This window comes from Bubalus kerabau, chromosome 11 (genome assembly GCF_029407905.1).
Source record: "Bubalus kerabau isolate K-KA32 ecotype Philippines breed swamp buffalo chromosome 11, PCC_UOA_SB_1v2, whole genome shotgun sequence".
NCBI classification, from domain to species: Eukaryota; Metazoa; Chordata; class Mammalia; order Artiodactyla; family Bovidae; genus Bubalus; species Bubalus kerabau.
The window spans coordinates 77,439,439-77,461,521 of NC_073634.1; the positions used below are offsets into that span (position 1 = coordinate 77,439,439).

Sequence of the window (22,083 nt, forward strand, 5' to 3'; positions counted from 1 at the left end):
TACCAATAACCTCAGATATGCAGATGACACCACCCTTTTGGCAGAAAGTGAAGAACTAAAGAGCCTCTTGATGAAAGTGAAAGAGGAGAGTGAAAATGTTGGCTTAAAGCTCAACATTTAGAAAACTAAGATCATGGCATCTGGTCCCATTACTTCATGAGAAATAGATGGGGAAACAGTGTCAGACTTTATTTTGGGGGGCTCCAAAATCACTGCAGATGGTGACTGTAGCCATGAAATTAAAAGACTCTTACTCCTTGGAAGGAAAGTTATGACCAACCTAGATAGCATATTCAAAAGCAGAGACATTACTTTGCCAACAAAGGTCCGTCTAGTCAAGGCTATGGTTTTTCCAGTGGTCATGTATGGATGTGAAAGTTGGACTGTGAAGAAAGCTGAGTGCTGAAGAATTGATGCTTTTGAACTGTGGTGTTGGAGAAGACTCTTGAGAGCCCCTTGGACTACAAGGAGATCCAACCAATCCATTCTAAAGGAAATTAGTCCTGAGTGTTTTTTGGAAGGATGCTAAAGCTGAAACTCCAATACTTTGGCCACCTCGTGTGAAGAGCTGACTCATTGGAAAAGACTCTGATGCTGGGAGGGATTGGGGGCAGGAGGAGAAGGGGACGACAGAGGATGAGATGGCTGGATGGCATCATTGACTCGATGGACAAGAGTTTGGGTGAACTCCAGGAGTTGGTGATGGACAGGGTGGCCTGGCGTGCTGCAATTCATGGGGTCACAAAGAGTTGGACACGACTGAGCAACTGAACTGAACTGGACTGATACTTTCTTCAAAATTTGATCAAAATTTCTATTTTTTAAGAATACTTGCCTTCAACCCCATTTTGATCGTTTCTTAAAAATTTTCTATTATGTATTATGTTATACTTGTTCATATGCTTTGTTTTCTCATGCTGCAGTGACATAAAAATTCTATTATACAAATATATTCCTAGCCACAGCCATCGCAGAAGGTGATGGCACCCTACTCCAGTACTCTTGCCTGGAAAATCCCATGGATGGAGGAGCCTGGTAGGCTGCAGTCCATGGGGTTGCTAAGACTTGGACACGACTGAGCGATTTCACTTTCACTTTTCACTTTCATGCACTGGAGAAGGAAATGGCAACCCACTCCAGTGTTCTTGCCTGGAGAATCCCAGGGATGGGGCAGCCTGATGGGCGGCCGTCTATGGGGTCACACAGAGTCGGACATGACTGAAGCGACATAGCAGCAACAGCAGCAACCACAGCCATGGATGTTTCTTTTTAATTTTAATTTGATATTTCTTACACTAATTTCAATTTTTATAGCTAATTTATCAAAATACTAAGGAATCTTTTTCCCCCACTGAAATTACTTACTTATGTGGTACCTATATGGTTAATTTTATGTGTCAACTTGGCTAAGACACAGTGTCCAGATATACAGTCAAACACCAGTCTAGATGTCGCTGTGAAGGGTTTGTTTGTTTGGGTTTTTTTCCATGACATTAACATTTAAATCAGGAGACTCTGAATAAAGCAGATGACTCTCGGTAATGTGTGTAGTCCCTCAATTTATTCATTTAAAAACATATACTGTCTGCTGCGTGCTATCATACATTCTGAAGACTCAAAGTTGATCTAGATTCCTCTCCTCAAGGACTTGGGAGTTGGTGTGGTCCAGATGAAGAAACAAATAATTAAAATAATGTAATAAATATTATAAGGTTATGAGCTCAAGATACTATTCATGGAGCACAGGGAAGGGACTCATGTATTAACTGAAGCTCCTACATCAATTGAATCTTAACTGCCTATTAATGAAAATATCACTCATCATTAAGAGTCACCCTTGGAAACCAATTATATACCTTAAAAATACAGAAATAAAGTAAAAACATTTTAAAAGAACAGAATGTGAAAAAAAGCACAATATAAATACTACATTGTTACTATTCCTCTGGAGTGATTACTTTGTAAGAACTGGCTAAGGAATCTTAAGAGTAAGATTTAGAATGTTGAAGAATCTTTTCCCAGTTTAAAAGGCCAAACTGATTAACTCAAATTGGAAAGACACACAAATCTCACAGTTCATAAATCTCAAGCATACTATGTAAAATAAACATTGTAAAATGGGATTAGTCTTTCGATCTTTGAAATGCATATTAAATCATAAAATCCTTATTTTGAAAGCACCTTAAGTATACATGAAGAGTGACTGAAATTTAAGTTCATTTAAGGATACTTCCAATTAATTTGCCACACACTTTTTTCACACTTACAACTACACTACCATATATTACCAAGAAATATAAAAATTCAGGATCTATGTTCACAATGTAAAATATGACCACTAAATTTAAACATTAAAAAATTAACTTAAGAATAATAGTTAAATCTTTATCAGATAGTGTAACATGGTAAACGAAACAAAATCTTTTTTCTCCCCCTGGATTGGTCTTATATTTAAACAAGGAGATCTCCTTAATTACCAGTAGTCTGAGAATTTATAATATTTCACGACTCTATCAGATTGGTGTATTAATGACCATTATATAAAATGCCTGTCAATATCATTGTACAATATTTTTTTCTTTGGGTTAGTAATTATAAAGGAAAGCATCTTCTAACATTAATTAAACTGGTAGTATTATTAAATGAACACAATCTCATATTTTATCACAAATATTCTTTATCAACTAGTTAAACCTATAGTCCCATAGTGTGCACATAATAAACATGAATGAATGAACAAAATGTTAAATGAATGAACAAAATGTTCACAGGCCTGAGATTTCTTAGTCTGGAGTCTCATGACCTTGCTCCTATATTTTCATACGAGCACCGCTTTTTGATGAAGAGTCAGAGATTCTCCTTTGGGACTTTAGAGGCCCTCCATATACAGATCCTCTAAGAAACTACATAAAGAGTATCATGCTAATGTTTCATGAAACACCTGGAGCAAATTATGAGAGATCTCTATTGCACCTATAAAATACAAAAAACATTTGTATTCAAATATCTTGCTGCCAAGTTGAAAGTTCAACAACCTTTGTGCCTAGGCTGGAAGGTTAAAAAAGTCCTAAGAAATCTATTAGGATGCCACAAGAGCCCTAGGGGAACCCACGTTAACTAAACAAGGATTTAACTACAATATCCTTGAGTAAGTCACTTAACTTCTAGGAGCTTCCATTTCCTCATCTATGAAAAATTGAAGTTGGTCATGCCAAGATTCTACAGAAAGCAAAGCAAATTTACCTTCACTATTCCTTTGGAAGGCAAGAAGCTTCTAGAAGCCTTATTAAAAAGGGTGATAGACAGCTTTGAGACTTCAATAAAAAGCCAGACACTTTACCTCAAAATAATTTTCACAAGGACAAAACTTTGTATATAGTATCAGAAAGTTTAATGACCCTCTGAAGTGGTCCAAGGAACACATATTATAAATTTCTGTTCTGTAAATTTATACAGAATTCAGTAAACTGGGGACATGTTACTAAGTTTGGAGGGGGAAAAAGCACTTTGTACCTAAATCTTTTGGGTTTTTTTTTAGCAAATGAAATTTACTTTAAATTTCAAGTATTAGCAAAGAGGAATCAATTACTTTTGTGACTATCAAAGAGAAACCTGGTTTTGAAGAACTGAAAACGACTAGCTTAGATAATTAAGCTATGCTGGTAAATCAAGAGTTCCAGATTAACTGACACCCTTATGATTATATCTCAATCTCAATTCTAATGAACCAACTGTAACAAAAATATTTACTTAGGAATTCCAAATTTAAACAAATAGGTGTTCCTTTTGATTTTTTATTTGGACAATCCATTTAGAGATAGGCCTCCAATAAAGATATAAATGAAATACAAAATATTTAATTGCTAAAGTGGCTTAAATTTCTGAAAGATTAAATAGCAATCATGTATTTTGAGTTTAATGGTTTCATCACATTATAATTTATAATTAAGATAGGCTGTCTATTAAGCTGCAACTTGAATTTGCTCATTATTTTACACTGCTAAGAGAAAAAAATAACTTTTCCAATGTAAAAAGAAAGAAAGTAGAGGGGCCAGACTTAGCACACAGAGGGAAAAAAGAAACAATTATACAATTCTGTAGAGATTAATTAAATACATGCATCTAATATTGGTGTTAAGGTTTTACAAATCATCTTCAGAATAAGCCAAAAGGATACTAATATCTGCTCTTACAGCAGAGGTTCCAATGTAGATTTTTGTGTGTGTGTGCATGCTGCTGTTAGGATTTCTCCTGTCTAAAATGGGTCCCTGGGGAACTAGCAAGAAGAAATTCTATTATTATTTTCTGATGCAATAAAGGGAGAGGCTTTTCCAGTACTGAATTTAAGGAAAATACGTAATGACTCTGCTCCAGTTGTTATGGCAATATCCGTATCAGGAATATAAAAGTAAAATGGCTACAATTTCTGGCATATTCCTTTTTTTGTGTTTTTAGTTAAACAATATTTAATTTTCTTAAGGAAGATTTTTTCATTAGATTATGGAGTCATAAATTAAAACTTTTATTATAAATTACAGTTTGTACAATTCACAAAAGAAAAACATTTAAACACAATTACATACTCCACTTATAGCAACAGGGATTCTTGCTTCTACAATGTTTTATTTACAAATTACTGAGGAATTACTGTGTTTACTTGAATAACTTGCATATTTCCCAGCAAATATCTGGAACTTAATTTACAGTCATCCTTACAAGCCTAAATTTATCTTCTAGAGTCTTCTGTTTATCAAAGATTGGTACACTTACTAAAAATGATAACCAGTAGCAGAGTTAAATTAGAATCTAGATTTAGCACTTCTCTCCTCTTTGGTTGTTTTAGATTTCTAAGAAGATTTCTTAGAGCTGCAGATAAATGGGTGAGGGTAGACTTCATATGTAAATTCCTTTATGCAAGAGAGCAGGAAATTAGTCAAAAAATCAGAGCTTTATTCCCAGGATTTGCAACTAACCTGCTTTTGTGACATCAGGTATAAGATAACTTCTTAGGAATTCAGTTTCTGGAGTCTGTAAAATAAGGATATCGGAGCACATGATCTCCAAGTTCATTTCCCATTAAAATAGTTAAGTTTACATTTATGGAAGTGTAGGAAACAGAACTGGAGTTAAGTCCATTTGAGACTACAGCTATGTATGTAGAAACAGAAGATGGCAAAGAAATGTCAAAAACAAAATACAAAGATCACATTTAAAGTTCCCTCTCACAAGTTATGTTTGGGCTTATGACTAAAAATGGCCAGAAAGCCCACCACTTTTATCCAAATCCCCAGCATCGTCCCTTCAAGATGCCACTATTCTAATGTCCACAGGGGAGCAGCCTATGAGTGTGTTTTCTCCCAATATAACCCTTCCTGTACCTGGTCCAAGAAGAACTGATCCAGCTCATCTAGATCAGGGGTTAGCAGATTTTTCTGTAAAAGGCCAGGCAGCAAATACATCAGATTTTACAGGCTATCCAGTCTCTGTACAGGATAGCAAGTACTCAATTCTGCCTTCAATGTGTAGAAGCAATCATAGACTACACAAAAATGAATGGGCATGGTGGCTATGTTCTAATAAAACTTTACTGAAAACAGACTGTAGGCAGGATCTGGCCCACAGACTGTAGTCTGCCAACTCCTGATCTAGATCACACCAAGAAACAAGATGGTATAAATCAGCTATTCTAAAGTTTTCAGAGTCCTTTCACAGCCTAGAGTAAGAGACAGCATAATACAGTAGAAAGTACTATGCAGGTACTTCGTGTGTGTGTGTGCGCGCGCGCGCATGTGTGCATGTGTACGCATGCACACTCAGTTGTGTTCGACTCTGCAATCCCATGGACTGTAGCCCACCAGGCCCCTCTGTCCATGAGATTGCCAGGTAAGAATACTGGAATTAGTTGCCATTTCCTCAGTTCAGTTTCTACTCCAGGGGATCTTCCCAATTCAGGGACTGAACCCATGTCTCTTGGGTCTCCTGCATTGGCAGGTGGATTCTTTACTACTGTACCACCTGGGAAGCTCCAGATGTACATACTAGATGCTTAATAAATATAGATTTCCTTTCTCTTCTCAATACCACCATCCCTCAAAATTTACTTCTAGAAATCACTTATTCTGGCCCTCTCACAAGAGGTGGTCCTTGGTCCTGACAAATATGCTCCTGGTAAAAAGTTGGCTTAAAGTTCAACATTCAGAAAACGAAGATCATGGCATCTGGTCCCATCACTTCATGGGAAATAGATGGGGAAACAGTGGAAACAGTGTCAGACTTTATTTTTTTGGGCTCCAAAATCACTGCAGATGGTGACTGTAGCCATGAAATTAAAAGACGCTTACTCCTTGGAAGGAAAGTTATGACCAACCTAGATAGTATATTGAAAAACAGAGACATTACTTTGCCAACAAAGGTCCCTCTAGTCAAGGCTATGGTTTTTCCAGTGGTCATGTATGGATGTGAGAGTTGGACTGTGAAGAAAGCTCAGTGCTGAAGAACTGATGCTTTTGAACTGTGGTGTTGGAGAAGACTCTTGAGAGTCCCTTGGACTACAAGGAGATCCAACCAGTCCGTTCTAAAGGAGATCGGTCCTGGGTGTTCATTGGAAGGATTGATGCTGAAGCTGAAACTCCAATACTTTGGCCACCTCATGCGAAGGTTGACTCATTGGAAAAGACCCTGATGCTGGGAGGGATTGGGGGCAGGAGGAGAAGGGGAGGACAGAGAATGAGATGGCTGGATGGCATCACTGACTCGATGGACATGAGTTTGAGTGAACTCCGGGAGTTGGTGATGGACAGGGAGGCCTGGCATGCTGCGATTCATGGGGTCGCAAAGAGTGGGACATGACTGAGCGACTGAACTGAACTGAACACTATACCACTGGAGAAGGGATAGGCTACCCACTTCAATATTCTTGAGCTTTCCTTGTGGGTCAGCTGGTAAAGAATCCGCCTGCAATGCAGGAGACCTGGGTTTGATCTCTGGGTTGGGAAGATCCCCTGGAGAAGGGAAAGGCTACCCACTCCAGTATCCTGGCCCAGAGAATTCCATGGACTGTATAGTCCATGAGGTGGCAAAGAGTCGGACACAACCGAGCGACTTTCACTTCACTAATGTACCAAGATTTTAGTGCTCCTTCATTCCTCCCCTTGCCCACCCCGTTAATCCAAAGCTGCAACTTCATAACCTTATCCATCTGGGCCTCAAATGTCAGTATTACTTCACTCACTTCTGGCCCTGGGGAGGTGTAAAGAAATAGAGAAGAGAGAGAAGAGGGTAGAGAGGGAGGAGATTCAGGTGGAGGGCAGGTGAGTGGTAGCATTACCTCCCTTTCCTGACTCTAAAAAGGAGCCAGGTGCTAGCCTACTGTTAATTTAAATGAAAACATGGTCATACTGGTGGGAATAAAGAACATTTCACTTTATGTGAAGTGCTCCCCATTGAAAGAACTCAGTTGCAACAGAAGGAAAAAAACCACAGTCAGCTTTTTTCTTCTGCTTTTATCTAGATCACTCTACCTCCAGCTGTGAAACTGACTAATGTTTTCTAAGCTCCAAGGAGCTTACTAGTAACCATGGTTACTGCTTCAAAACAGTACAAAAAAGTAGGAGGGGATAGCAATTTGAGGAGAAAAACAGTTTTCCTGATTTTCATTAAATGAAGCTAGGTAAAGTAACAAGAGATAGATAGACTGATGGCTGGACAACGGCCTCAAGACTGTTATTGAGGTGCTTAATCGCTTAGCCCCACAGATCGAGTACCTCAATGGATCAGTTTATCTTATCCAAGAGTGGTCCCCCAAAGCTAATTTAGTCCTTTACAATGAACAGTATCTTATAAACTCAACTAATATCCTTGCCAGGAAGTCAGTGAATTTGCTTTCCAGCAGAGCAGTTTACTTGGGAAAAACAAATTAAAAGCATAAGGTTCCTTAGAAGTATTTGAGACTAAGAAGGTACCTATAGCTTTAATATAAAGCTGCCCAACTTATTCTTCTTAACCTTCATTAGTCAAAAGGTTTTCATCAAATGTTTCTCTTTTCAAACTTCTTAGCAACCTTCCCAAGTTAATTAATTCATACATATGCAGTGTCTATCATGTTTCAGGCATTGTATAAGACAACTGGATACATCACAATAAAGATGCCTTTATGAAACTTAACATCTAACAGAGAAGAGAGACATTAAATACACAATTGCAAATTCTGTTAATGTGCTATTAATGAAAAATTAAAACCTAAATGGTATTTACTGGGATATCTAGAAAAATATTCCGAATAGTAATAATGGGAGCCACCTTCACTGAGCCTTCACCAAGTGCCAGGCAATGTGCATTCTTAAGTTAATATGCTTTGTCTCATATATGTCTCAGAATGATTTATAAGAAAGGTAGAATTATTCTTGGTTTGCAGAGGAGGAATCTGATGCCTAGGAGATCAGGTCATTTGCCTACATATACCTAATTTCTGATTCATTTTTCTTACCCATAATCACACATCTTTCCTACCACATATCCAAATATCAGTATTAACTATTAAATTTTACTCAAGAGTTCTCAATTCTTGTTCCATCTCTAGAAATAACTGAGCCTGGGCTTAAATCAAGTCATTTCACCTTTGGGTCATTTCCCAAAATGAGACAGATTAGATGATATTAAGGTTTTCCTAGCTTTTGAACTCTACAGTTTTATGATTACATAAATTTTTTCCATATCAGCATTTATACCTATCATATTTTATGGATCATACGGTATAATTCAGGCAAGTATCTAAATATGAACAATTCATTAGTTAATCATTCCACAAATAATCACTGGTCACCTCTGTTCCAGGTATTCTTCTAGGTGTTAGAAATACAGTAGTAGGCAAAACAGTTAAAAATCCCTGCCATGGAGGCACTTAAAATTTAGTGAGAGGAGAGAGATGATAAATAAAACAAGTAAATAATGTAGTCTGTTAGAATACAGTAAGTACTATGGAGAAAAATAAATCCGGGAAGGAGTACAGGAAGTGCTAATTCCCCCAAGCCTCTTAGGAGCAGGAATTTGTTAGGCACTAAGGCAAATAAAGATAAGCACTGAGTCCCTGCCCTTGACCTGATCCACCCAAGTAAATACAAATATGAGGAATTTTAGAAAAAACAAATAAACAAAGTACCATGGGAACACACAGGAAAGAGCCACAAAGCAGAAGCACCGAGTTGCAAACTGGATTTTGCTTTCTTACACACACAGAAAAACAGAAAGAAAAAAAATCATGTAAAAAAGAATATTAGCTCTATATTTTAAAGTCATGTTTCAAAATTTTACAAAACCTCACTGATAAATGTTTTTTAAAGATAGGAAAAGATATAAACAGATTATTTTCCTGTTTGGGAAAGCTATTATTAAGATACAAACTGATCCAAAAACTGCAGGCTTAATATAAATCAAATAAAAACTAAAGTATGTTTTAGAAATATAATCATTTAAGAATCTATACCACAATAAAAGGGTAAAAGAGTAAATGTATAAGGAAAAACAAGGAAACTTTGAAAAAGAAGAGTAATGAGGGTAGATATACCTTAATGATCAGGAAAACAGTTATATTTTCTCCTATTTGCATTTCCTTCTACTAACTTTTCTACTGTTCTACAAGTAGCAACCACTTCCTTGGAGAAGTTTAGATAAATATTTAACATTTGCCTTTTGAGTTAAAGAAAGGATTTTGCAGCAAGATAAGTCTTGAAGGTCTGGTTTTCCCAAAGAAAGACATTTTTTTTACACTAATGTTTTCTGACCAAGCTTGAAAGACTCAAGAGTGCAGTTTCTTTCACTTTAGAGAGCAGATATCCCTTTTGCTCATGATAGCTAGAACACAATGCCTACTACCTAGGGTAGAAGGAGGATAAAACCGAGAGACTATAAATTAAAGCCTCAAATTCCCAATTCTGGGGCTTCCCTGGTGGCTCAGTGAAGAATCTACCTGCCAATGGAGGAGACACGGGTTCGACCCCAGGAAGACCCCACGTGCTGCAGAGTAACTAAGCCCATGGGCCGTAACTATTGAGCCTGTGCTCTAGAGGCCCAGAGCTGAAACTACTGGGCCCACGTGTCACAGCTCCCGAAGCCTGCTGCCCTAGAGCCTGTGCTCCCACAAGAGAGCCACTGCAACGAGAAGTCCGTGCACTGCAGCTAGAGAGTAGTCCCCGACTCAAGGCAACTAGAGAAAGCCTTCACAGAAACGAAGATTCAGCATAGCCAAAAAAAAAACAAACAAAAAACAAATCCTGATTCTGGCCAAAGGACTGTGGGATAAAGACATTAAGACTGAGACAGGAGAAGCAAGTGATTAGACCAGTACTTCCTTTACCCAATCCAGGTCGAGGCTGCAAAAGGAAAGGAATGTCTGAAAGATTGAGGAAATCTGGGAGTTAGAATGGTTCCTGCTCTGCTTCTTGTTGAGTAAGTGGAAAGTCACCGCCTTCCAGAAACATCCTGTGTACCCCCACTGCCCACCCCCACCAAGCCATTATTCTCCCCTCATACACACCCTGGGCTCCCCAGGTGGCGCCAGTGGTAAACAACCTGTCAGCACATGCAGGAGACACAAGAGACGTGAGTTTGAGCCCTGGGTCGGGAAGATCCCCTGGAGAAGGAAATGGCAACCCTCTCCAGTATTCTTGCCTGGGAAATTCCACAGTCAGATGAGACTGAAGGCTATAGTCCAAGGGGGCCAGAAGGGAGGGGCCAAAGAGTCGAACACAACTGAGCGAACACAACTGAGCGACCGAGCACATACACTCCTAGAACAAGCTGGGGCGAGCCACACCAGAGCATATGCACAGAAGCCCAATCCGATACAGGAAGGGTGTGACACCTGCTCTGGGGTCTCCTTTTTCTTCTATGTGCCATGAAAGGCTCTGGGAAATTCCTAGGTGCTCTAAACTAGTGCAGAAAGGTAACGTAAGATGGTGATTTTAAGTTTGCCAGAAGAGGTCCCTGTAACAGGGGCAAAGCGGCTCCACAGCAGAGGCCTGGAAAAGAGACCACCTGGCTAGTGAGTCGATGGGAATCCCAAACCAGACCTCAGGTTATCCATGACACCTGAGCAAATGGCAATAGCTCCTGGGAACCAAGAGAACAGATGTTGTGGTAACATTAGTTGTAACCTGCAGCCTCGGACGTCTGAAGAATCCTCGAGGACAGCGCTGGTAGCGCCACAGTAGTCACGGTTCCAAGAAACAGGCTGACCAGTTACTTTAAAGGAGAGACCAGTAAGAAACAGAGAAAACAGCACATGGACTTGATGGTTCTGGTATCCTTCCATGACTACAAGGTCACACAAGCATCCATTAAGATTCCACTGTGGGAAAGCAAGGGCAAAGAGATGATACCTGAATGACTAGTATCCAAACAGAGACTGAAATATCCAAAGAGATCAGTTTAAATTACTAGATATGACTTAGTTTACCAGCTTGGAATAACACTGGTACTCTTCCTCCAGTTACCCAGTACCCAGGGTTCATCAAAAGGAAGACAGGGCTTTTAGAAAAATAAAGAAGCTGAATTTTCTTCATATACCTGACTTAGTAGGAATAAGTTATGATCCTGCTACAGATTTTATGATGTTTGTTTTATGTAAGAATTCAAAAGAAACACTTCTTGGCATACTAGAAATCAACATCACTTTAAAAGTGACAATGGATTTCCAGTTCAAGATGGCAGACTGAGTATCCACTTCTTCTTCTCCCCAAACACCTCATGTCAAGCCACAGAACAACTAAGTGGAAAATCACCAAAGATAACCAATAAAAACTCTGATGAAAAACGGTAAACGCTGACCACAGCATTTACTGTCGGTCTAAAGTCTTTGTCAGAGGACTTATAGTATGAACTTTGAGTTGGAGATAATAGCAGGTTAGGGACAATCGCAATAGACTGTGATTGAGGGACGACAACACAGAACTAATCAGAACTCTCCTTGTAGATAAATCCCTTCCTTATAGCAGAGGCTTCCCTCATAGCTCAGTTGGTAAAGAATCCACCTACAAAGAATCCGCAGGAGACCCTGGTTCATTCAATTCCTGGGTCAGAAAGATACCCTGGAGAAGGGATAGGCTACCCACTCCAATATTCTTGGCTTCCCTTGTGGCTCAGCTGGTAAAGAATTCTCCTGCGATGTGAGAGACCTGGGTCAATCCCTGGGTTAGGAAGATCCCCTGAAGAAGGGAAAGGCTACCCACTCCAGTATTCTGGCCTGGAGAATTCCATGGACTGTATAGGCCATGTGGTTGCAAAGAGTTGGACATGACTGAGCAACTTTCACTTTCACTTACAGCAGAAGTTTGTTAGCCTTGTCTTTGCAACTGCAAAAAAAAGAAAAAAGGAACTCTACAACCCATTTACCACAGCAAGTGGGAAACCAACTTGCAGAGTTATGTGGTCAGTGATAATATTCAGTGGAGAATATAATTCTCTGTAGAGAAGAACTGAGCTTTACAGAATTATACCAGTTACCAAGATGTTACCAGCATCAGAATTATCTAAACTGTTTAGATGCTCCACCAAAACACACTGAATCAGATGTTTTGAGAATAAGGCTAGGAATCTGCATTTAAACTTAGTCCCCAAGTGACCATTACATGTACTAAAGTTGGACAAACACTGGTTTAGACCTTCATTTAAAAACACTATAAAGAAGAATAGCCAAGAACTGATGCTTTCAAACTGTGGTGGTGGTGAAGACTCTTGAGAGTACCCTGGACTGCAGGGACATGTAACCAGTCAATCACAAAGGAAATCAACCCTGAATATTCATTGGAAGGACTGATGCTGAAGCTGAAGCTCCAATACTTTGGCCACCTGATGTGAAGAGCAGACTCACTAGAAAAGACCCTGATGCTGGGAAAGATAGATGGCTGGAGAAGGGGGTGACAGAGGATAAGATGGTTGGATGGCATCATCAACTCAACAGAGATGAGTTTGAGCAAACCCTGGGAGATAGTGACGGACAAGGAAACCCGGTGTGCTGCAGTCCTTGGTGTCGCAAAGAGTCGGACACGTCTGAGCAACTAAACAACAACAAGCCAAGAATCATCAGCTACTTAATAAAAACTAAAAGAGGCACTAAGGTGAAAAAGCAAAGGCACAAAGACCCATAAAAAAGAAAGTAAGGCAACGAAAAGAAATAAAATGTTCTTAACTTTAACTGGTATCTTCAGAGAGATTCAGTACAGTATATCCATAAAATAAGAAAACTGTCATAAAATGTGGTAACAAAGGAAAAAGAAAGAATTTTTAGAAAATAAAAACAAAAATTATTTTCAAAATGAAGTATCTTGACTTTCAGTGAAGGCCAAGATGGAGTAAAAGCCCATTATCTCTCTCCCGCTGATTACAATTAGTAAAAAAAAAAAAAAAACTCTGGAGAGAATCCTAAAAGCAGTTACCTGAGAACTCCGAAAAATAAACAATGGCAGGCAAACTGGGGAGGGAAGTCAAAACGTGAAGAACAATCAATCTGGCAGTGAGTTCACGCTATTTTAAAAATCCTTTCTTGTTTACCACTTTGACATGAGGGTGGGTCGAGTCCCAGCATTACACAGCAGGTGCACACAGCAACAACTGTAAAAGAAGCTCCTTTTCTCACTGGAATAAAAGGGGCTTCTGCAAGCTGGAAAGTGTAAATGTTTGGGATGGGGAGTTCCCAGCTCCTTTTCTTTTTTTTCTCTGCTGACCTGCTCTGAAGCCAGTCCAAGTCATAAAGCTGTACAAGGGAGGAGGGAAACTTAAAAGCCTAAGAGAAAACTGGCTCCAATCTCCTAAGAAACTAGAAAAAGGAGCCAGGGTGGCATGAAGAGTATTGGGGTTGGGGAAGGCAGCCTCACTTCTCCTTTTTTCCCCCCTTATTCCTTCAATCGAGGAGGGCTCGGGGGGATGTAACTGTGCAACACTGAAGCGTGGCGGGCGGGGGGTGGTGGGGACGGGGACAGGCACCACTACTGAGAGAAAGAAAACTCCGTGTTCTAGTGAGAAAGCCAGGGAAATACTCTTGGGAGCCAGAGCACATAAGGAAAGTCCCCAAGAGTACAGAGACAGAGAAGATTCCACTAGGGTGCATAAGTATAGATAATAAAGAGATACTAGTTTCCCCCCAAATCAAGACAAACATTTTTGAAAGTCTAATAGGAGAAAACTCAAAAGCTACTTTCAGTAATATAACATTAAAAGAGTATGATAAACACATAGCAATACAGAATGAGATCAAAGGAACATTATCCAGAAAAATACATATATAATATATGGGAATTTTTTAGATGATAAAGGCAGACTTCAAACAGTCGGTAACCAAAGAAACATTCAATAAATGCTACCCAAATGAATTACCTAATTTAGAAGAAAAAAGTTAGATTTCTATATAGCATCATTATAAAATTCTGAAAGATTAAACAAAAAATATTTATGCAGATGATCAACAGGCACAAGAAAATATGCTCAATACTGCTAATTATTAGAGAAGCGCAAATTAAAACTACAGTGAGGTATCACCCCACACCAGTCAGAATAGCCATCATCAAAACATCTACAAATAACAAATGCTGGAGAGGGTGTGGAGACAAGGGAACCTTCCTACACTGTTACTGGAAATGTAAACTGGTGTAGCAACTATGGAGAAGAGTATAGAGGTTCATTAAAGAACTACAAGGGCTTCCCTCACAGCTCAGTCGGTAAACAATCTGCCTGCAATGCAGAGACCTGGGTTCGATTCCTGGGTCGGGAAGATCCCCTGGAGAAGGAAATGGCAACCCACTCCAGTATTCTTGCCTGGAGAATTCCATGGACAGAGAAGCCTAGTTGGCTACAGCCCCTGGGGTCCCAAGAGTCGGATACGACTGAGTGACTTTCACTACTACTACTAAAGAATTAAAAATAGAATTACCATCAGTTCAGTTCACACAGTCGTGTCCGACTCTCTGTGACGTCAAGGACTGCATCGCGCCAGGCCTCCCTATCCGTCACCAACTCACAGAGTTTACTCACACTCATGTCCATTCAGTTGGTGATGCCATCCAACCATCTCATCCTCTATTATCCCCTTCTCCTCCTGACTTCAATCTTTCCCAGCATCAGGGTCTTTTCAAATGAGTCGGTTCTTCGCACCAGGTGGCCAAAGTATTGGGAGTTTCAGCTTCAGCATCAGTCCTTGCAATGAATGTAAAGGACTGATTTCCTTTAGGATGGACTGGTTGGATGTCCTTGCTGTCCAAGGAACTCTCAAGAGTCTTCTCTAACACCACAGTTCAAAATCATCAATTCTTCAGCGCTCAGCTTTCTTTATAGTCCAACTCTCACATCCATAAATGACTACTGGAAAAACCATAGCCTTAACTAGACGGACCTTTGTTGGCAAAGTAATATGTCTGCTTTTTAATATGCTATCTAGGTTGGTCATAACTTTCCTTCCAAGGAGCAACCATCTTTTAATTTCATGGCTGCAGTCACCATCTGCAGCAATTTTGGAGCCTCCCCAAAAATGAAGTCTGTCACTGTTTCCACCGTTTCTCCGTCTATTTCCCATGAAGTGATGGGGCCAGATGTGATGATCTTAGTTTTCTGAATGTTGAGTTGTAAGTCAACTTTTTCACTCTTCTCTTTCACTTTCATCAAGAGGCTCTTTAGTTCTTCTTCGCTTTCTGTCATAAGTGTGGTGTCATCTGCATATCTCAGGTTATTGATATTTCTCCTTGCAATCTTGATTCCAGCTTGTGCTTCATCCAACCCAGAGTTTCTCATGATGTACTCTGCATGTAAGTTAAATAAGCAGGGTGACAATATACAACTTTGACATACTACTTTCCCAATATGGAACTTGTCTGTTGTTCCATGTCCAGTTCTAACTCTTGCTTCTTGACCTGCATACAGATTTCTCAGGAAGCAGGTCAGGTGGTCTGGTATTCCTATCTCTTTAAGAATTTTTCCACAGTTTGTTGTGATCCACACAGGCTTTGGCATAGTCAATAAAGCAGCAGCAGATGTTTTTCTGGAGCTCTCTTGCTTTTTCAATGATCCAACAGATATTGGCAATTTGATCTCTGGTTCCTCTGCCTTTTCTAAGTCCAGCTTGAACATCTGGAAGTTCATGGTTCTCGTACTGTTGAAGGCTGGCTTGGAGAAGTTTGAGCATTACTTTGATAGCATGTGAGATGAGTGCAATTGTGTGGTAGTTTGAACATTCTTTAGCATTGCCTTTCTTTGGGACTGGAATGAAAACTGACCTTTTCCAGTCCGATGTTGTAAAGAGCAATATTGCATAGGAACCCGGAATGTTAGGTTCATGCATCAAGGCAAAACGGAAGTGGTCAAACAGGAGATGGCAAGAGTGAATGTTGACATTCTAGGAATCAGTGAACTAAAATGGACTGGAATGGGTGAATTTAACTCAGATGACCATTGTATCTACTACTGTGGGCAAGAATCCCTTAGAAGAAATGGACTGGCCCTCAGAGTCAACAAAACAGTCTGAAATGCAGTACTTGGATGCAATCTCAAAAATGACAGAATGATCTCTGTTCATTTCCAAGGCAAACCATTCAATATCATAGTAATCCAAGTCTATGCCCTGACCAGTAATGCTGAAGAAGCTGAAGTTGAACAGTTCTGTGAAAACCTACAAGACCTTCTAGAACTAACACCCAAAACAGATGCCCTTTTCATTATAGGGGACTGGAATGCAAAAGTAGGAAGTCAAGTGATACCTGGAGTAACAGGCAAATTTGGCCTTGGAGTAAGCAGGGCCAAGGCTAATAGAGTTTTGCCAAGAGAACACAATGGTCACAGTAAACACCCTCTTCCAACAACACAAGAGAAGACTCTACACATGGACATCACCAGATGGTCAATATCAAAATCAGATTGATTATATTCTTTGCAGCCAAAGATGGAGAAGCTCTATACAGTCAGCAAAAACAAGATCAGGAGCTGACTGTGGCTCAGATCATGAATTTATTGCCAAATTCAGACTTAAATTGAAGAAAGTAGGGAAAACCACTAGACCATCCAAGTTATGACCTAAATCAAATCCCTTAGGATTATACAGTGGAAGTGACAAATAGATTCAAGGGATTAGATCTGATAGAGTGCCTAAAGAACTATGGATGGAGGTTTGTGACACTGTATAGGAGGCAGGGATCAAGACCATCCCCAAAACAAGAAATGCAAAAAGGCAAAATGGCTCCATACGGTAAAGGTTCCATATTACCATATGATCCTGCAATTCCACTTATGGACAAAACTCCAATTCAAAAAGATACATGCACCCCAATGTTCACTGCAGCACCTTTTACAACAGCCAAGACATGAAAGCAACAGAAATGTCCATCAACAGAGGAATGGATAAAGAAGATGCAGCACACAGATACAATGGAATACTACTCAGCCATAAAAAGAATAAAATAATGCCATTTGCAGCAACATGGATGAACCTAGAGATTATCATACTAAGTGAAGTCGGAGAAAGACAAATAGCATATCAATGTAAAAAAAATTATACGAGCGTATTTAAAAACAGAATAATAAACGAGCTTATTATTGAAGAACAGAGACAGATTTGCAGACACAGAAAGCAAATTTATGATTACCAGAGGGTATAGCATGGTGGGGGAGGTGGATAAATTAGGAGTCTGGGATTAACAGATACACATTACTATATATAAAATAAAAACCAAGAACCTACTATATAGGACTGATATAGGAAGAGTATTTAATGTCATGTAATAACATATAATGGAAAAGAATCTGAAAATAAATATATATCCCATGTACATATCAGTTTAAGAAACAATGGTGTGGGGAAAACTCAATGTAATAATGTGGTGAAAAGGCATGCTCATTTCCTGACGGTGAGGAAAAGATAACTCTCCCTTATTAGGAAGCAATTTGACAGTAAGTACCAAGAATCTTAGAAAACACTGATGACCCCCTGAGAAGCTGTCACAATTTAGAAAGCCTTCAGTTCTAGACTTGCATTTCATAGCTACACGACTGGATAAGTCACACACCACTTTGAGCACCGGTTTCTTCATTATTAAATATGAATACAAGCCACTAATTCTCAGGGCTGTTGTGATATTTAGTAATAAAAGAGCAACAAAGCATGTAAAAGTGTCTTAAAATCTATAGAGCAGACACTTGACCCAAGGCCTGTGAACTCTGGGGGATGTCAGAAGGTCCTCACACACTCTGAATATCTATGCATGTTTGTGAAAAGTGACAACAGCTTTATGCAAACCTTCCAAGGGGTTCCCAATCCAAAAGAAAACTGAGAAGCTCCTTAAGCAAAGTGGAAAATCAAAGTGAGAACACTCTCCCCACTCAATGTGTCCAGCTTGATGCCAGGCGCATAACAGGTCCAAATCAGGAATTCACTAGAAAAATCCAGGTAGTATTTAAGATTATATTAAACTTACCCAACTTATTTCTAAACCCCTCAGAGCAGTATTTAGTGATTTATTAGCGTATTAATTCAATCTCTGATGTAGTTGTAAAGAGAACCTGAAATCAGGAAAATAATTAAACAGTCAGTTGTAGCTATCTGGATCAACTGCATGAAATTAATGTAATCTACTAAGAAAATGGAAGTGGGGGTGGTAGTGGTAGTAAATAAATTTAATATATTCAAAGTATTTTTTATTTCTTAAGATATACATAATTAATACATAAGCCTTCTTGGGACTTCATCTTTAAGCAAACAAAAACCAGAGATTTTATGTATATATTTTTAATAAAATGGGATATAGAAAATTGTTGCTTTTCCTCCAAAATAATTAAGACTAAAAGATTAATTCTAAAACTTCCATTTCTAGATGATAAATCATACTTTCATTAAAAAAATTTTAAAGCTCTAAAAGTGAGGCACACTGATAAAATTCTACCCAGTCAACAGATGGCAAACAGACTAAAAGGTACTTTAATTATACTGAAAATAAAACAATTAAGAATTTAAAGTACTTAAGGACTTCCACTTTGGGGAAGATAGAATAGATATATTTTCCCTGTTCTTCCCACTAAGTAAAACTAAAAAGTTCTGGACAACAAATATTGACGTAACAAACATTAAGTAGAGTTTAAAGGTGGGGAGAAGAAGGTGGATCAGTTAGGAACCACCGGATCTAAGGGAAACAGCATGGTGGTGAGCTCCATGGATTTTCTTTTATGCCATGTATGCTCTAGACTTGGTGCTGACTAAGCTCACAACCTAGAAACATCAACAGGCCCAATCAAAACAATCAACCAAATTAAAAAATCCTGTTCTCCCCAGCCAAAAGATCAGGAAAGAGCCAATCTAGACAAAAAGCTGTTATACCCAGACAAACCTCACAGAACGAAACTGTGGCCCAAGCTCTACCAGCAAAGGTGAAGTGGAGAACCTAGGCTTCTACCTTTTCCAAGCTGTAACAAGGTACCCCACACTCCCTACCACATGGTGTCAGAGAAGGCCATTTGGGAATTGGTCCTTACCGAGTGACAATGAGACCTTCTTCCTGCTGGTGTCAGTGAAGACCACAGGGAGAGCTTGGGTGTCCACCTGGCAGTAAGTAGGTGTACTTCTCTTTCCTTAGGACAGGCTGTGTCAGAAGAGGCCTAGTGGAGTCGGGCCTTTTGCCACTGTTCAACAGTAAAAAGGCCCCTGTGGAGGGCATGTGGGGAGCAGGGCTGAGGCATACCAGCCCCTCCCAGCTGGGGAAGTCAGTGGAGGCCAGACCTCCCGTCTCTGAGCAGCAGTAGTGAGGAATCCCCCACAAACTTGAGAGTCAACAAAGGCAGAGTGAGGAACTTGGACTTTTATTCCCTCTAGGCAGAAATGCGGCAGAGCACTCCCCTACTTCCCATGCTGGAGCAGTGTCAGAAAAAGCCAGCTAAATCAGAACGCTTAAATAAGATCCAGTGTCTCAGAACATAATATCCAAAATGTCCAGGTATCAAATAAAAATCATTCATCATAACAAGAAATCTCATAACTCTTATCACAACAAGGAGTATGTCAAACTGAATGAAAAAAGACAATCCACAGACACGTTACCAAGATGATGGAAGTCCTGGTGTCACAGTGGTAAAGAATCTGCCTGCCAATGCAAGAGACCCGAGTTGGATCCCTAGGTCGGGAAGATCCCCTGGAAAAGGAAATGGCAACCCACTCCAGTATTGTTGCCTGGGAAATCCCATGGACAGAGGAGCTTGGCAGGCTACAGTCCATGGGGTCACAAAGAGTTGGACATGACTTTGGAACAACACACACACACAATATTTATTGAACATATATTAATACTATGTGCCTAGCTAATGCTATAAACATATTATACATATTAACTGTAATATGTATAATAATTCTTACCATAATTCTGTGAAGCAGTTACTAATTACTGTTATTAGTCCCATTTTACACTGATGAAATGCAAGGAATACAGAGATTAGATTAGAGATTAAAACCCAAGAGGTTGCCCAGCTTCATAAAGTTACTGAGAAGCAGATTCTGGATTAAAATCCTGATGGCCCCACTACTGACATAATGTTTGAAGTGGACATTATAAAAATGTCTCCGAGAGCAACTATGCACATACATGAAACAAATAAACATGGAGTCTCAATTAAGGAAAAAATACACCAAAAAAAAATTCAGAACTGAAAACATGCAATAACTGAAATAAAAAACTCAACAGATGAGAACAACAGTAGAATGGAGGGACAGAGGGAAGAATCACTGAACTGGATGACAGAACAGAAAACACTGAAAAATAAAATAAAACATACCCTTGGGGCCCTGTGGAACTGTCTCCGGAGTCCCAAAAAGAGAGAAGAAAGGGTAAGACTAAAAAAGTTCACTAAGAAACAAAAGCTTGTAATTTCTCAAGCTTAGAAAAACACACAAGTTTATAGAAACTAAGTGAATCCTAAACAGGATAAGCTCAAAGTAATCCACATCCAGAGAGTTTACAGTTAAGCTTCTGAAAACTAAGGACAAAGAAAATACAATGAAAATAGCCAGAGAGAAACAATGCTTTACCTATAGGAAAAAAAAAAAACAATTCAAATGACAGATTTCTAGTCTGAAACAAAAGAGGGATGAAGGAAGTGGCACCGAAGTCCACATCTGATTATCTGTGGTTATATATGTGTTTTTCTCTTGTTCGTAACTCTTGGCATGGCTGGAATCTGGAGACTGAATGTCAGATATTGCATAATAAAAATTGTAGAGGTTGTGTCTGATATCTTTTTCAATAGATCTTCTTTAGTTTCTGGTTGGTTCAGTTCAGTTCAGTTCAGTCGCTCAGTCGTATCCGACTCTTTGTGACCCCATGAATTGCAGCACGCCAGGCCTCCCTGTCCATCACCAACTCCCGGAGTTCACTCAGACTCAAGTCCATCGAGTCAGTGATGCCATCCAGCCATCTCATCCTCTGTCGTCCCCTTCTCCTCCTGCCCTCAACCCCTCCAAGCATCACAGTCTTTTCCAATGAGTCAACTCTTCGCATGAGGGGGCCAAAGTACTGGAGTTTCAGCTTTAGCATCATTCCTTCCAAAGAACACTTAGGGCTGATCTGCTTTAGAATGGACTGGTTGGATCTCCTTGCAGTCCAAGGGACTGTCAAGAGTCTTCTCCAACACCACAGTTGAAAAGCATCAATTCTTCGGTGCTCAGCCTTCTTCACAGTCCAACTCTCACATCCATACATGACCACAGGAAAAACCATAGCCTTGACTAGACAGATCTCTGTTGGCAAAGTAATGTCTCTGCTTTTGAATATGCTATCTAGGTTGGTCATAACTTTCCTTCCAAGGAGTAAGCGTCTTTTAATTTCATGGCTGCAGTCACCATCTGCAGTGATTTGGGAGCCCCCAAAAAATAAAGTCTGACACTGTTTCCACTGTTTCCCCATCTATTTCCCAGGAAGTGATGGGACCGGATGCCATGATCTTCGTTTTCTGAATGTCAAGCTTTAAGCCAACTTTTTCACTCTCCTCTTTCACTTTCATCAAGAGGCTTTTTAGTTCCTCTTCACTTTCTGCCATAAGGATGGTGTCATCTGCATATCTGAGGTTATTGAT

General features: G+C 39.5%; 1 protein-coding gene across 10 annotated transcripts in view; it reads right to left on the reverse strand.

Moving 5' to 3' along the window:
* Nucleotides 1-22,083, reverse strand: part of NCOA1 (nuclear receptor coactivator 1) — a 220,552-nt gene that overhangs the window by 124,837 nt on the left and 73,632 nt on the right. For 2 of the 10 annotated variants that reach the window (XM_055540782.1, XM_055540781.1), the window contains exon 3: nucleotides 4,974-5,028. The exons of the other annotated variants lie outside the window; for them this stretch is intronic. The gene's annotated coding sequence lies outside the window, so the exon portion shown is untranslated. The remainder of the gene's footprint in view (nucleotides 1-4,973; nucleotides 5,029-22,083) is intronic. 10 annotated transcript variants of the gene reach the window in all.